We start from the raw sequence: 13010 nt of genomic DNA, 5'->3' as shown, positions 1-13010 counted from the left end.
AAGCCATAATCAGACCAGCTGGAGAACATCAACACTTTAAGCAACATGACTGTAAGATGACTGTAAGCAATGCTGCCAGTGCCCTTTGCTTTGCATCCACGCAATGATGTAATTCCCCTTTTTTTGTCCTGAAGAAGAAGTATGCCTGAGAATGGAATGTGATGGTGGGGAGAACCCACATTGTATGGATTTTTAGTATTTTCATTTCTGTTTTAAGAAAGGGTCTTCTGCCACACCCCAAAAGACTTACAGCTGTTGCAGGTCAGGGCACCTCCATGGTCCTTGGAGCAATGCCTATCTTCTAGCATGGAAAGGATGTCAGCTAACAAATTCTACTGCCTGAACAGAGTACTGGCTCAGGGGTGGACAACATTCTTCTCACACACACACCTCCCAAATCTTCACATGCCACAAGAACTTCAAGTATGTTACTATTTCAGGGTTATCACTCCTCCGGTATCTGATTCTGGCATGATGTTGCTATTGCAAACTTCTGAAACAAGGCTGTACTGGGGATGGCTGAGTCTGGCCTGGTATCAGTGTTGAAGAGTCTGTTGGCAACATAGAACCATTTTTAGAAGAACTGAAAGGTTTTCTCCTCCTTCTTTACCTCATCTCAGGCTTGTTAAAGACTTTGACAGATATCAGTATTCCTTCATCCTTAAAGAGCCAAAACTACTGTGTTCCTCTAAGTTTTGTCATCTTTTCTTCCCCTTTTTCCGCTCATTGACAGGCATAGTTAACACGGGGGGGTTGGTCAATTGGTTGGGCTTTGTCTTAGGCCAAGCCATAACAAACAGCAGCACTTTTTCTGCTACTACTTTTCCAAAGATTTTTGAAAGTCCAAATAAGTGTCAACTGATTTTTCTCTACCCAGTACTCGTGGGTACTGCTGATACACGCAAAGATCCTAATAGGTAAGTTACAGTTTGCTAAAGTTCAACAAAACTCTTGGGATTTAGTGGAACTACATGTAATCTAATTTATTATCTAATTGTTTCAGCAATAAAGGGCCATCTGCGTTTCTATTCCATGATTTACTTCAGCTTTGTTTTTAATGTCTTGTTTAATCATTCTGTTGTTTCATCTATGAAACTCAGATCTAGATAGCAGATGAATGAAGCTTATGATGGTAATATGATACTGTTCCTCAAATATTAAATAAGTAGATACTGAGGATCAAAATGAGCTAGAGCACTTCTAAGTTGCTTTTTAATACCAATAAGGGTCTACTCCGTGGAAAAATGAATGGCTTATGTGAACTCTATAACACTGTAGTCTTGCATCCTTCTCTCTACATTATTAGCCCACTGTATCCCAGATCACAGATCACCCCTCCCTCTCCTATCCTGCTCATATAAGAGAAATGTGGCCTGTTCAAGGGGCTTCATTTGGAGAGAAGAGTCTAACCCTCCTCTCCCTGTGGCTTAACATCAGTAGCACTGTACTCCTGGGACAGTCCTGCCATATCTCCTCACCATGGGACCCCCCTGGGCCCAAGGAGTGAAAGCGTGCTGCACCAGCACCACCAGCTAGATCAGTTAGAGCTCAGTTAGACTACTAACTAAGGGCTAAAGGCTCCTTATTTGCCCCAGGCAAATCAATTGTCACTGGCTGGACAGTGCCACTCCACACCAGGGCTGTGCCTTGCTCCCCTGTGCAGACCCACAGGTACATCCCTTGTGGTAGAAGTTTTCAGTGGAGAAAGGAGACAGGAGGGACAAGCCACAGCCCCTTTTTATTCCGTCACCCTGGCCAGCCCACTTCTCAACTTCAAGGAGGAGGCATACACCCTGCCTAGTCCCCAGGAGAGAGGAGTTGTGCTTTTCCGGAGACAATCCTGTGAGCAACTACAGTTCCACACTGTTCCCACTCCGTCTGTAAAAGCATGGGTTAAATCATAGGATTTAAACACTCTGCAACAGGAATGCTGCCTTGCTTGCTAAGTACCACTCACAGGGTAACTCCACATAAACAACATCACTCCCTCCCTTCCTTCAAAAGGGAAGAGAACTTGAAAATAACCGCTAGGAGATTTTTCTAGACATACTTCAGTTTAAGTCTTAAAACAATAGCTCTCTTCTCTTAGTTTCTCCAGAAACACGTCATTCACAGAAATATTTCAAACAATATTCTTGTAGAAAGTTGGAAGGGTGAGTTTCAGGGTTTGGCATAATTGGGACAACATCCTGGATTCTCCACCGGGTTGATCCCACAAGTATCTTTCTGAACCACCTGTTTCTGCAGCCCAGGGCACAGTAAAGCCAGAGGAGCAACCGCTGCAGATTCAGGGCTCCACACTCTGAAATTTGAATACCACATTTCCAGGATTCTTGCTGACTTTAAAAGCCACGCTCCAAATTTCTCAAGCATAGGTATTACATAACGTATGCTTCCTGTAAGCATACTGATTATAGAATCATAGAATATCCCAAGTTGGAAGGGACCCATAAGAATCATTGAGTCCATTGAGTAGCCAAGGATGGCAACATTTGCACTGTCGACCTTTCTCAAAGAACATACATCAATAAATGCATTATCTGTAGCACTTGTGGTTTTAAAGGAAAGCTGATCATTTCTCACCATTTCTTCTTAAAACTCTTGAACAGGGAAACATATCAATATTAAAAAGATCTGAATTCTTGTCAAAAGCACTTCTTAATTTGTCCCAGTTGTCTTGGACCACATCAGGATGTTCCTCCTCAGCCACATTCATCTTGTGAGAAATAGGGAAATGCTGGAGAACCTGGAGTTAAGAACATATCTGTTGTTATTCTCAGTCATTTAGAAAGCATACAAACTATTCAGTTGCAAATTTATAAAAAAAAACACAAAAGAGAAAAAAAAATCATAGTTATCCATTGTGTGTAAGTCCAGAAGTTTAGTCATTCATATAATAAAGTATAGTACTCATATAATAAAATCATTAAGGAAACTAGATAAAATAAGGAAATATTAAAATTTATTTTTGAAAGGTGATGCTTAAACAAACAAATACTCATCAAGTCTACAGACTGTTCATTGAGATGACTCAGCCCTTTGGCAATGTCCTGCTCTATCAAAACATCATCACAGTAATAATAAAGAAAAAAAGTGTCTCCAAGCTTTCTCCTGCTCATCTTGGATCTCCTCAAATCCAAGCAGCCCAACACTATCTACACTGCACCCAGGGAGCTCATTATTCCACTTACCTAAATTCAGCTTTATCATTGTATAATACTTCCTTTCTAGTAAAATCGATCTGCTAAAAGAATTGAAAGTTGTATGTACACAATCTAGCTCCCTACCTAGAAACGTCTAGAGTTCTTTTACATTGAATTTGATCTTCCTCAGTTTCTTATCCAAGACTTGAAGGTTTCATAATCATACTTCACTGTTCAAAACATGCTCATCTTACCTGGAGAAAACAGTGAATCCCCTTCAGAGAGTGTAGGTGACACACTAACCGCCGGGTGTAAATCATCAGATCTTCCTGTGTCACTACATTCACCGGATTTTTCTTTCCTGTCAGGAAACTTTCCCTTGCTGCTGAAAGTCTTGCAGCCCTCTGAACTGCATCGTTGTATTCCTCCATGATGTGACTAATTTGCTTCTGTTTATGTATATAAAAGAGACACTGTCATTTTTGAATTTCTGCTTCTTCTAGAAGGTAATTGCATTCCCACTGCATGAGGAATCCTAGATTGAGAGTAATATCAAAGGTTTATTTCCTTCCTAAATGCTTACAAATGGTATTTTCAACCCAATGAGGAAAAGGAAATTTCAGTCCAAATAGTGAATCTCTCTGAGCAGCTGACCATAAGCGGACAGCTGTGAGTGAATGTCCAGAGACAAATTACCCTTAACTTTAATATCCTTTTATTTGGGTGGAAGAAAAGCCATTGCTAACACTTTGTTTTTCATGAGCAGCTACTGTGCTAGATATATACGTGCTACATCGTAGGTTTTGGTTCTTACCTGATAGAGAGGATAAAGCTGTTCAATAATACTACTGTGCGTACAAAATCTCTTCCATCTAAGCATGTGCAAATATTTACTCTGGACTAGCTGAGTAATTCTGTCTGTAAAAAAATTGAATAAAATCAGAAATAACCAGCAAATCACACATTTGTAAACAACAGCAGCTTAGTATTATAGGAAACCTAAGCAGTATATAAATCATCATTAGCATCAGAGAATAACACCAAAACAACAGCTAACCAGTCACCAAAGACTGCCGTGTTGTTATATTTATCCATGAAGGGTACTTCCCCTAAGTTGTCCCCATGGCAGTATTATTGTGGGAATGAAAAAAACCAGTCAATACAGGGAAAATGTCAGAGTTCAGTCCACCGGAACCTAGAAATTTGAACTCCACTTTAAAAATGAAAATAAAAATAACTCACAACACAGACGTACTAGAACAGCACAAAAGCAAAATAGATGAGGCAATTTTCCCATCGTATAAGGAAACTGCAAGCACTAACATTTTCGAGCCCGTTTTCAGGAAGGAGTTTCATACTGGTTTTATTTTCAGATGTGCACACTGCTAGGCCGGAGGAAAGCTCCTGAATCCTCGCAGCAAGCGGGAGCCCTACCTGGTGCAGCAGCAGAGGCCAGTTTGCTGCTGTGTGCTCCCTTCTCCAGCAGCTCTCTAACTCCCTCTGCACGACATCAGCCTGAATAACAAGAGGTTTTGCTTCTGCCACCTGCAAACGGAGCATATGTTGAAAAGATCTCTTTTCAGGATATTTCTTTTTAAAAAAGAAAGTGGTAAATATAAAAAAATGCTTAGGCTTTGAATTTAGTTGGGAGTTGTCACATAAACAAACACTTCAGAGCCAGGTCCACATTATTATTCAAAGAAAAGAAAGGTTATGCTCTTTTATTGCTGTGCAAGCAACATCATAACACTTTCCATTCTGTCTTTACAGGCCCAGATGCCAAAAACCTTATCACTTTCTCTGATTTTAATTTTCAGTTAGCACTTGGTAAAGAGCAAAGAGATTTTTTTTAAGTCAGTGTACATTTTAGCTACCTACCTGTAAGGCTTTCTTCAGTATTACCTTCCTTTCTTTTCTGAAATAAGATCCATCCTTTGGAATTGCAACAGAACTGCGAGGAAAAAAAAAAAAAATTCAACAGGATGTTTCATACAAGCTGGTATAAACCAAACATTTGTCAGGCCCAGCACAACTCAGTTGGTGAAGTTAACAATAAACAAGTTTAATGGTATGAAAAGCTATATTAAAGCAGCAGAATTCATTTAATTAACAGATATTTTTTGGCAAACTGTTTTCTTCCATCTCTATTTTTTAGTCAAAGCCCTTAAAAAGTCCATTTGGATGCTTGTCAATCCTATGGACACATATTACAACCCACAACTATGCAGTGGAGTTCCTTAACAAGCATCCTTCACAATTTTGTCAACTTCCTTCTCAATACGTCCATATCACAGAAGAAGGGGTTGAGAAAACTTCTGGAGGAGAACTATTTTGTAATACTCATGCATCAACATTGGACATTAGGAAAAGGTTCTTCACTGAGAGGGTGGTCAGTCACAGGAACAGGCTCCCCAGGAAAGTGGTCACGGCACCAAGCCTGTCAGAGTTCAAGGAGTGTCTGGACGATGCTCTTAGTCATACGGTTTAGTTTTAGATAGTCCTGCAAGGAGCAGGGAGTTGGACTCAATGATTCTTATGGGTCCCTTCCAACATGAGATATTCTATGATTCTATGATCAATATACTTACAGGAAGCATACATTACATATTTTTTATGTAACTGAATAAAATGAATGCATGAAAATTAAAAAACACAGGTGAAAATGGGACCATTAGAAAAAAAGGGCTCCTAAGTCTTGTCCAAAAGCAATGCATGGGAAACTCCACTGGAACATTTCAGAGCCCTAAAGATGTAGGACTGGGAGGGGTTTTGTGATCATCTACCACTTCCACTGCTCTAAGGCAGGAAAAAGTAAATCTGTTCCCTAAAGGTGTTTGTCTATCCTGTTCTTAAAGATGGATGGTTATCATGGGTGGTCAGCAACCTCCTAGTCTAGATACCAGTGTTTAACTTACACTGTCTTTGGAAAGCTTGACTTTTAGCCTATTGTTTTCTGTCTTATTCATAAATGCGAACAGAAGTTTATCCCCTTCACCTTTACAGCAATCTCCCGTGTGTCTGAAGATTTATAATCTAGAGAAAATGGACTAGAGACATAAGTCCAGCTCCTTTCCTTTTTGTCTCAGGTGTCCTAGTCAAGTGTTCTTCACCTCTGTTTTCCTCCACATATTCTCCAGGTGGTCTGGAGCTTCCCTGAAGCGTAATGCCAAACTTGGGCACATTGTCATAGCTTGCATCTCATCATCACTGAGGAAAGTAAGAGCAGCTGCCTTATATATGACCATTCTGTTTACATCCCAGCATTATGTTTGAAGCTACTTCCTCTTCACTGTAAGAAGGAAATATTTGACATTCTAGGGAGACTTAAAGTTCTGCTTACAATACATGAAATCAATTTAGTTTAAGTTTTGACATTCTCTTCCATTTCTACCCTAATTCTGTGGTAGACACAATGAAAAAGCTGCTATTCCTGGCTCCCATGTGTGTATTCATGTACAGAAATTTAAGAGTTATATAGACACATGAGTTCTGTATCATAACCAAAAAAACGAAGAAGAGACATGATACATTGCTATAATCTCACTCTCTTCTTCATTCCCCAGAAAATTCTTGTTACCTGTATGCCCTACCCTGTATTCCCTGGAGTATCCTGTTATCTTCTATTTCCGCCTTCAGCTCTGCCAGCTGTGCTGCTAGTTCTTGTTCCAGCTGCTGGATCTTCTCAGTAGAAGAGATTTGGTACACTTCATCCATTTTGCCTATTTCAGTTTGGCAGACCAAGAGACAAAGCAGTTGAGAAGAAGTTCCTTTCTCAAGAGCAAATCACTTGTGAACTCTGGACCTGGAGAACTGTCCACCTAAAAAGCACAAATTCCCACTCCTATATAGATAATATATAATATGTAGCAACTTCATTAAAGAACTGTTTATTCAGCATCTTCTTTAACAAGAAGGTTTTTCTTTCAGTGTCAGGAACAGAACTGGATGAATGTGATTTTTCTCATTTTGATTGCTAGCCTGAGAAAAATAGTAGAAAAACTGCTTTGGCCCCAAAATTTTCAAGTATCCTCCTGCATCCCACTAACAAATGCCATCTCCTCCGTCCTTCATCCAGTTTCTTAAGGACACTTCAGAAAGTTTAGGTAATTAAACATTAAATTTGATGTGCTGAATAAAACATTTTACAAAAGAAGAATTGAAACATTTTGCTTTCATTTTTTGCAAAACAAAATACGCTGACATTCAAAATCTATTTTTTCCCATTTCCCTCTCCTGAAACTATTATTTGAAGTTGACCAGAATAAAAGGGATGAAAGAATTTGCCAGAAATGCCACTTTTTGACAAATGTACTGTCTGCAAATGATCCACTAATACCAAATTCATTCAGTTCTAATGGGAAATGCTTGCTTTGTAAGAAATTCTAGAGTAGTTGTGCTCTCTTCCAACATCTGGAATTACAGTTATTCTATCCACTTGTCAGTGAGGGTATAATCAATTAGAAAGAAAAAAAAAAAAAAAAAAAGGAAATTGTCTTTTTAAGAGAAGAAACAAGTAATTGCGGAAAGATTTGGGTCTTCTTTCTGGGAAGCAAAGGGGAGGAAGAAGCTAGTTCAGTCACAGAACAACCATCCATAGCAGCTATTTCTCAGTGGTTTGCAGAATCTGTTTGGTTGCTCTGGGCACATCGTTTCTGCTTTCTTCTTTCATGAGAGATAATAGCAGTTGGTCCAGTCACAGATTTGACTTGACAAACATAGAAGATGGCCAAGAGGCTGAATACACCAGTGTAGGATGTACCTTTTGGGGGTGCTTCTTGCTTGACGGAATCCCAAGGTCTTGGGCAAATCCTTGTCTCTTGTTATGGGACTGGCCTTGCTGATAAGAAGAGCTGCAAACTAAGCAACTGTGGGAAGGAATTGAAGAATTCAGATCTCTGCACCTGAATTTCACAGCTGAAAGAAGAGGAAATTCAGGTAAAAAAGGATACAAAGAAACACTAGGGGACAGGAAGACTAAAATGATGAAGGAAGTGTTACCTAAAAAATCAGACTAAAAGATTTTACTGAACCCAGCCAGGAATCTGGGTGAAATCAATGAGAAGCAGCCAGTATATTCATACACTACAAACAGATGCCTCGGTTAGTGCTTGAACTAGTGATGCAAGACATGAAAGCTGACACTATAAGCATAATATAGACAAGGTAGAAGAGCAAACACACCTTGGCAGCAGGATATGAGATGCTTTGGAGAGACTGAATTTATGGTAAAGGTGATGCAATAGTCTGGTATTTTAATTGATTGACATTTATGAATGGCTAGCACAGGTAAAAGGTCAAAAGGAATTTATTTACATTAGATTTACTTACTTTGGAGAATGAAAATAAAGATTTTTACTAGATTAGTACTAAAAAAACCTAAACTTGCCATGCTCTACAAATGTCTTCAATTACTCACTGAACCTAGATGGTATTTCAGACAGTTTTGGTAAGTGGTGAGAACATTAGAGAAGCGAACATAATCTGGGTTAGAATGGAAGAATAAAAACAGATGTGTATGTAAAGTATTAAAGTCCAAAAGGGCTAATTTAGAGAAATTAATAAAATTAGAAAATTCATGTAACTAATACCTCAAGGATTTTACCATTGGAGAAGCTGGAGAATCTTTAAATCAATGATAAAAAGCTAATTGGAACTTGACCTCAAAATAAAAGCAGGCAAAGATGTTGGAAGCAAGGATGGTGGAGCCAACCAAGAAGTCATCAAGAGGAGGCAGAAAACTTAAACAGGGGGAAAAAAATACCAACCTAAAAAATCAGAGGACTGGGAATCCTAGAGCTAAAGCAAGAAATACCAGCTAAATTAAAAATTGCTTAGGAAAATAAAGAGTAGGTTGTTCTTCAGATATATAATTAAGAAGGAACCAATAGAAAAGAAATGATGCCACTATGCAGGCAGTGGAGTTCAGATAAAAATAATTCAGATGTGGCTGTAGAACTGATAAGAATTACTTAGCTCAGCTTTTTGAGAACACAGAAGTTAGGTTAGCAGTGATGCAGTGGGAATATGAAATTACCATTTCTGGGTATAAAGCAAAACTTTTGGCAAAATAGTAAAGCTTCCCATAAATAAATTCATGTTGCAAAAAGAAGTCATCTTAAGTACCAGCAAAATAAAATCCTATAGTAGCCTGTGTCTTCCTGAACCACAGAGCACTGAGCGCCCCACTACCTAGTTTCAGATCAGTGAGGCTACTCACCAATGAAGAAGTTACGGTAAGTGTGTTCTCAGGACAGGCACCCACATTTACACCAATGCACAAAAGGCTGACCGAAAACAGGGGGAAAAATGGTTGTATGCAGGGAAGTGCACAGGATTCCCAGGCTGTCAGCAGCCAGGACTTAGTCAGTACTTCTGAAAATTTTGAAGAGCTAACCCAGGATCCCCAGAAATCAGAGGAAAGAGCTCCACATTTCACCAGAATTTATCTGGCCAAACTCTGTACGGTATAAATATCTTCAGTTAGGCTCACCAATCACCCCAGACTCCCTTTGTAGTTGGTAGAGAGAACCGGAAGTTTGGAATAAGATTCATCTGACCCGGTTTAGCTGTTACCTTATGGTAACACTTTCAGGAACACTTGCTTTTCTCCGCTGATGGAAGAGACACTACGGGACCCACACGGGGAGCCTGTGGAGACCTTCAGGTAAGCACTAGAGCTGCAACCCGAGAGACTTGCAGAAGCTTCAGCAGGCCCCAGCAGGGTATACTGTAGAGGCAGCCTTGCCCACTTCAGTACAGGCAAGCCGAGGAAAACAGAAAATGCTTCATCAGAAATGAGAGCATATGTTTTATTACCCCCACTTCCTTGTTTTTTTCTGCTATAAAAATCATTGTGTGTTTGTACAGTATTCTTATCCTGGGAATGTCTTTCGGTCCACATAAACATCTGCACTTAGTTACATTAGCCAGTATCCAAATCCCAGCAAGATCCTGCCCTGATTATTTTGCTGGGAGTGTTTTTGCCAGCTTCTATTCCCAGAACACACTGGATTTATAGCTATGTCCAACCTCCAGCTTTGCTGGTTAGAAGATTGTAACACACATGCTCAAACTGAATGCCTTTTGTACTAGAAAAAAGTCTTTCCAACAGGATTAAGTAACAAGCCATTAATTTGTGCTAGCATATTTCATTAGCAGCAGGAAAGTGAACTATTGTTGGATGCAATTTACTGGTCTGTATTTTAATTATACTGTTTGACCTACATCTTCTGTCCAATTTCCTTAATGTCTAGCCATAAAATATGACCCTAGATTCAAATACTAACAAAACCTGTTGTGGTAATTTTGCATAACTCAGTGTAAAAGAACCCAGATTTTGAGTAAATAAACCAATTAGTCTTTTTTGGGATCTGTGTGGTTTTGTCTGCTGCCCTGTATAGCTAGATTCAAAACATTAATAAAAACAAGAAATACACAGTTTTGTCTGAGAAGACAAACAAAAACATGCAGGATATAAATCAAAATAAGGATCTGTAAAAGAGTAGACCAAGCGCTTATTAAGCCAAAACATATTGTTTTTGTGAAGAAGCCTGCTCTAACCACTGTGCTTTCTCCAAATACACGTTTATGCAGTTCCAGGCCAGAACTTTTTTGGAGTGTAAAACATGAAGCATTCAGATCCCAGCAAAACTCACTGTGATCTGCCTGCCTAATTCTTGCTGAGCTGAACCTCGCCAACACTTGTGCACAAGCTTAACTTCACCACTGCAGTTTCTGCAGAATTATTCATTGCTGTATATTTATTTGAAGACTTATTTTATGTGATTGACAATTGCCTCAAACTGTCAATATGCTAACGAATAAATACATAAACTTATCTCCTACACCCCCCCACACACCCCCCCCAAATACAATCTGAAAACAAATTTTCCATGTTTCTTCAAGCAAGAAAACTTGTTTGGGATACAATTCCTTTGTATCCGGCTTGACTCTCTCAGCCCATGCTGAAGCGCATCTGTTTTGCTTTAGTATGTGAAAACACATGCACTAGAGAAATAAAAGCTCCAGAAAAAAAAAGCAGCACAAAAGAATTATTAAAATACAATTAAATCTTCCAAGTTGAAATACAAGTGATGTACCCCTGTCAACTAATGTAAGCTCACATATCATCCACTCCTTTTTTCTACTCTCAAATCCCAGCTCCTGGGTCTGAAAAAGACAGCTTTTTCAGCTCCCCGTCCCCCTCTGAAGCAGGCAGAGATGCAAAACACCCAGCTGCCAACAGCACCAGGTTCAGCTGTTTCCCCTTCTCTCCAGCCACTCGCCCCACAGAAAGGTAAACAGAGCAGTTTTATTCTGGGACTGGACAGCCCCTGTCGGCACACAGGGGGCCTTTTGAAGACTGACTATTCAATGCTTCCATCATTTAAGCGCTGCCCCATCCAGTACCTGTTGGACTGACCCAAAGCTGCTGCTCTCCACCGCAGCCCCTTGTCCAAGAGAGGAGCCAGGGCCCTCCTTCTCCAGCTCCAGCTCCAGCTCCAAAATGGCCCCCTCTCTCCGGGTTTCTATAGTCAACAAAAGTCCCAGGTCAAGGCACAGAGGGAGCAGGTGATTGATGTGCCGGCTCCCTGCCCAGACAGGCCCAGCTGTCCCTATAGCAACCCCAAGCCACAGGCCCTGGATGCGTCTTGCTCTTGCTCCTGCCGCTGCCACCATGCAAAGTTGTTTCACCCGTTTTTATGCACTTTGGGCAAATTGATGGCAATTTTTCTCTCTCAATCTGGATGGTTTTTGTCTAGGGCTGGACCGCCAGATGAAATATAAGGCTCCTTCGAGCTTGGTAAGGCCCTTCTCGCTTGCTCTCTCTCACACAGGTAGAGCTTCAGAGATTATTTAACTCTGGAATGGCAAAGGCTTATCTCATGGCAGCAGAATACCTACAATCTGAAAATGTTGATAGCAGAAATGCTTACTTTTCTTTTGTCTCCAGTATCAGCAATTCCAGTGTCCAGAAATGAATAAACCTACCTCCGAAACACTATCTACACCAGGAAAACACCATGTTTAGAACTGTGTTTAAGTGTTTTTAAGCGCACAACATGCTTTTCTAAACCAGAGATAATCCATAAGAATGATGTCTATACAATTTAAGAGAGTGTAGGAAACCCATACCCAAATATCAGTTGAACAACCAGGTCTTCCACAGTCCTGATAAAGATGTTTAGTACATATAAACTTCCCCTCTCACCCCATGCAGTTCACACACGCAACTCCTGTCAAAAATTGTAACAGTTTATTCTAAATTTAAATTAATTGTCTGAAAATTTTCCTAATCCTTTCTCTTGAAGGGTGCCAGAGCAAAATTTACTGACCCAAAGACCCAACTTTCCATTAGGACTACACATCATTACTAGCCTTTATTCAAAACCCTTGACAACAGAGCATGCCCCCAATTCTTATTCATACCTTATTCAAGCACAGGGGCTTGAGAAGACCACTACATTCTCTTTATACCAGAGATCTACAGCAGAACTTCACTGATATATCCTGAGGAAGCTGTTTTTTTCTGACATATGCAATCCCAGTCAGTAACCTCAAGACTAGAATTTATTGCAACTAAATAACCAGTGTCGATTCAAAGTCACTGTTACATCTTTTACCATACATACATAGTGAGGGATGAAAAAGAGCAGACTCGCTACTGGAATACAGACCCATTTGTATGAGTACACAAATTCCACAACATGTACTGGTATGCAGTTCAAGGTGTCCTCTATGACAGCTCAGCTATTTTATACTGTGGTAGAAGCAGGTTCTGTTGATGAGAAGACAAGCACCCAAGCTTTTGGTAGTGGCCCCTTCCATGCAGTTATCAAGAACACTCTCATGTTGTCGTGGTTTAAC

The 13010-nt window shown here is 40.0% G+C and overlaps 1 pseudogene; it reads right to left on the bottom strand.

The window, feature by feature from the left end:
* The window catches only part of LOC141941615 (uncharacterized), a 50479-nt pseudogene extending 43622 nt beyond the window's left edge, over positions 1 to 6857 (bottom strand).
* Positions 6858 to 13010: the final 6153 nt, after the last annotated feature.

This window comes from Strix uralensis, chromosome 3, assembly GCF_047716275.1.
Source record: "Strix uralensis isolate ZFMK-TIS-50842 chromosome 3, bStrUra1, whole genome shotgun sequence".
NCBI lineage: Eukaryota > Metazoa > Chordata > Aves > Strigiformes > Strigidae > Strix > Strix uralensis.
This window is presented reverse-complemented; position numbering and strand designations above follow the sequence as displayed.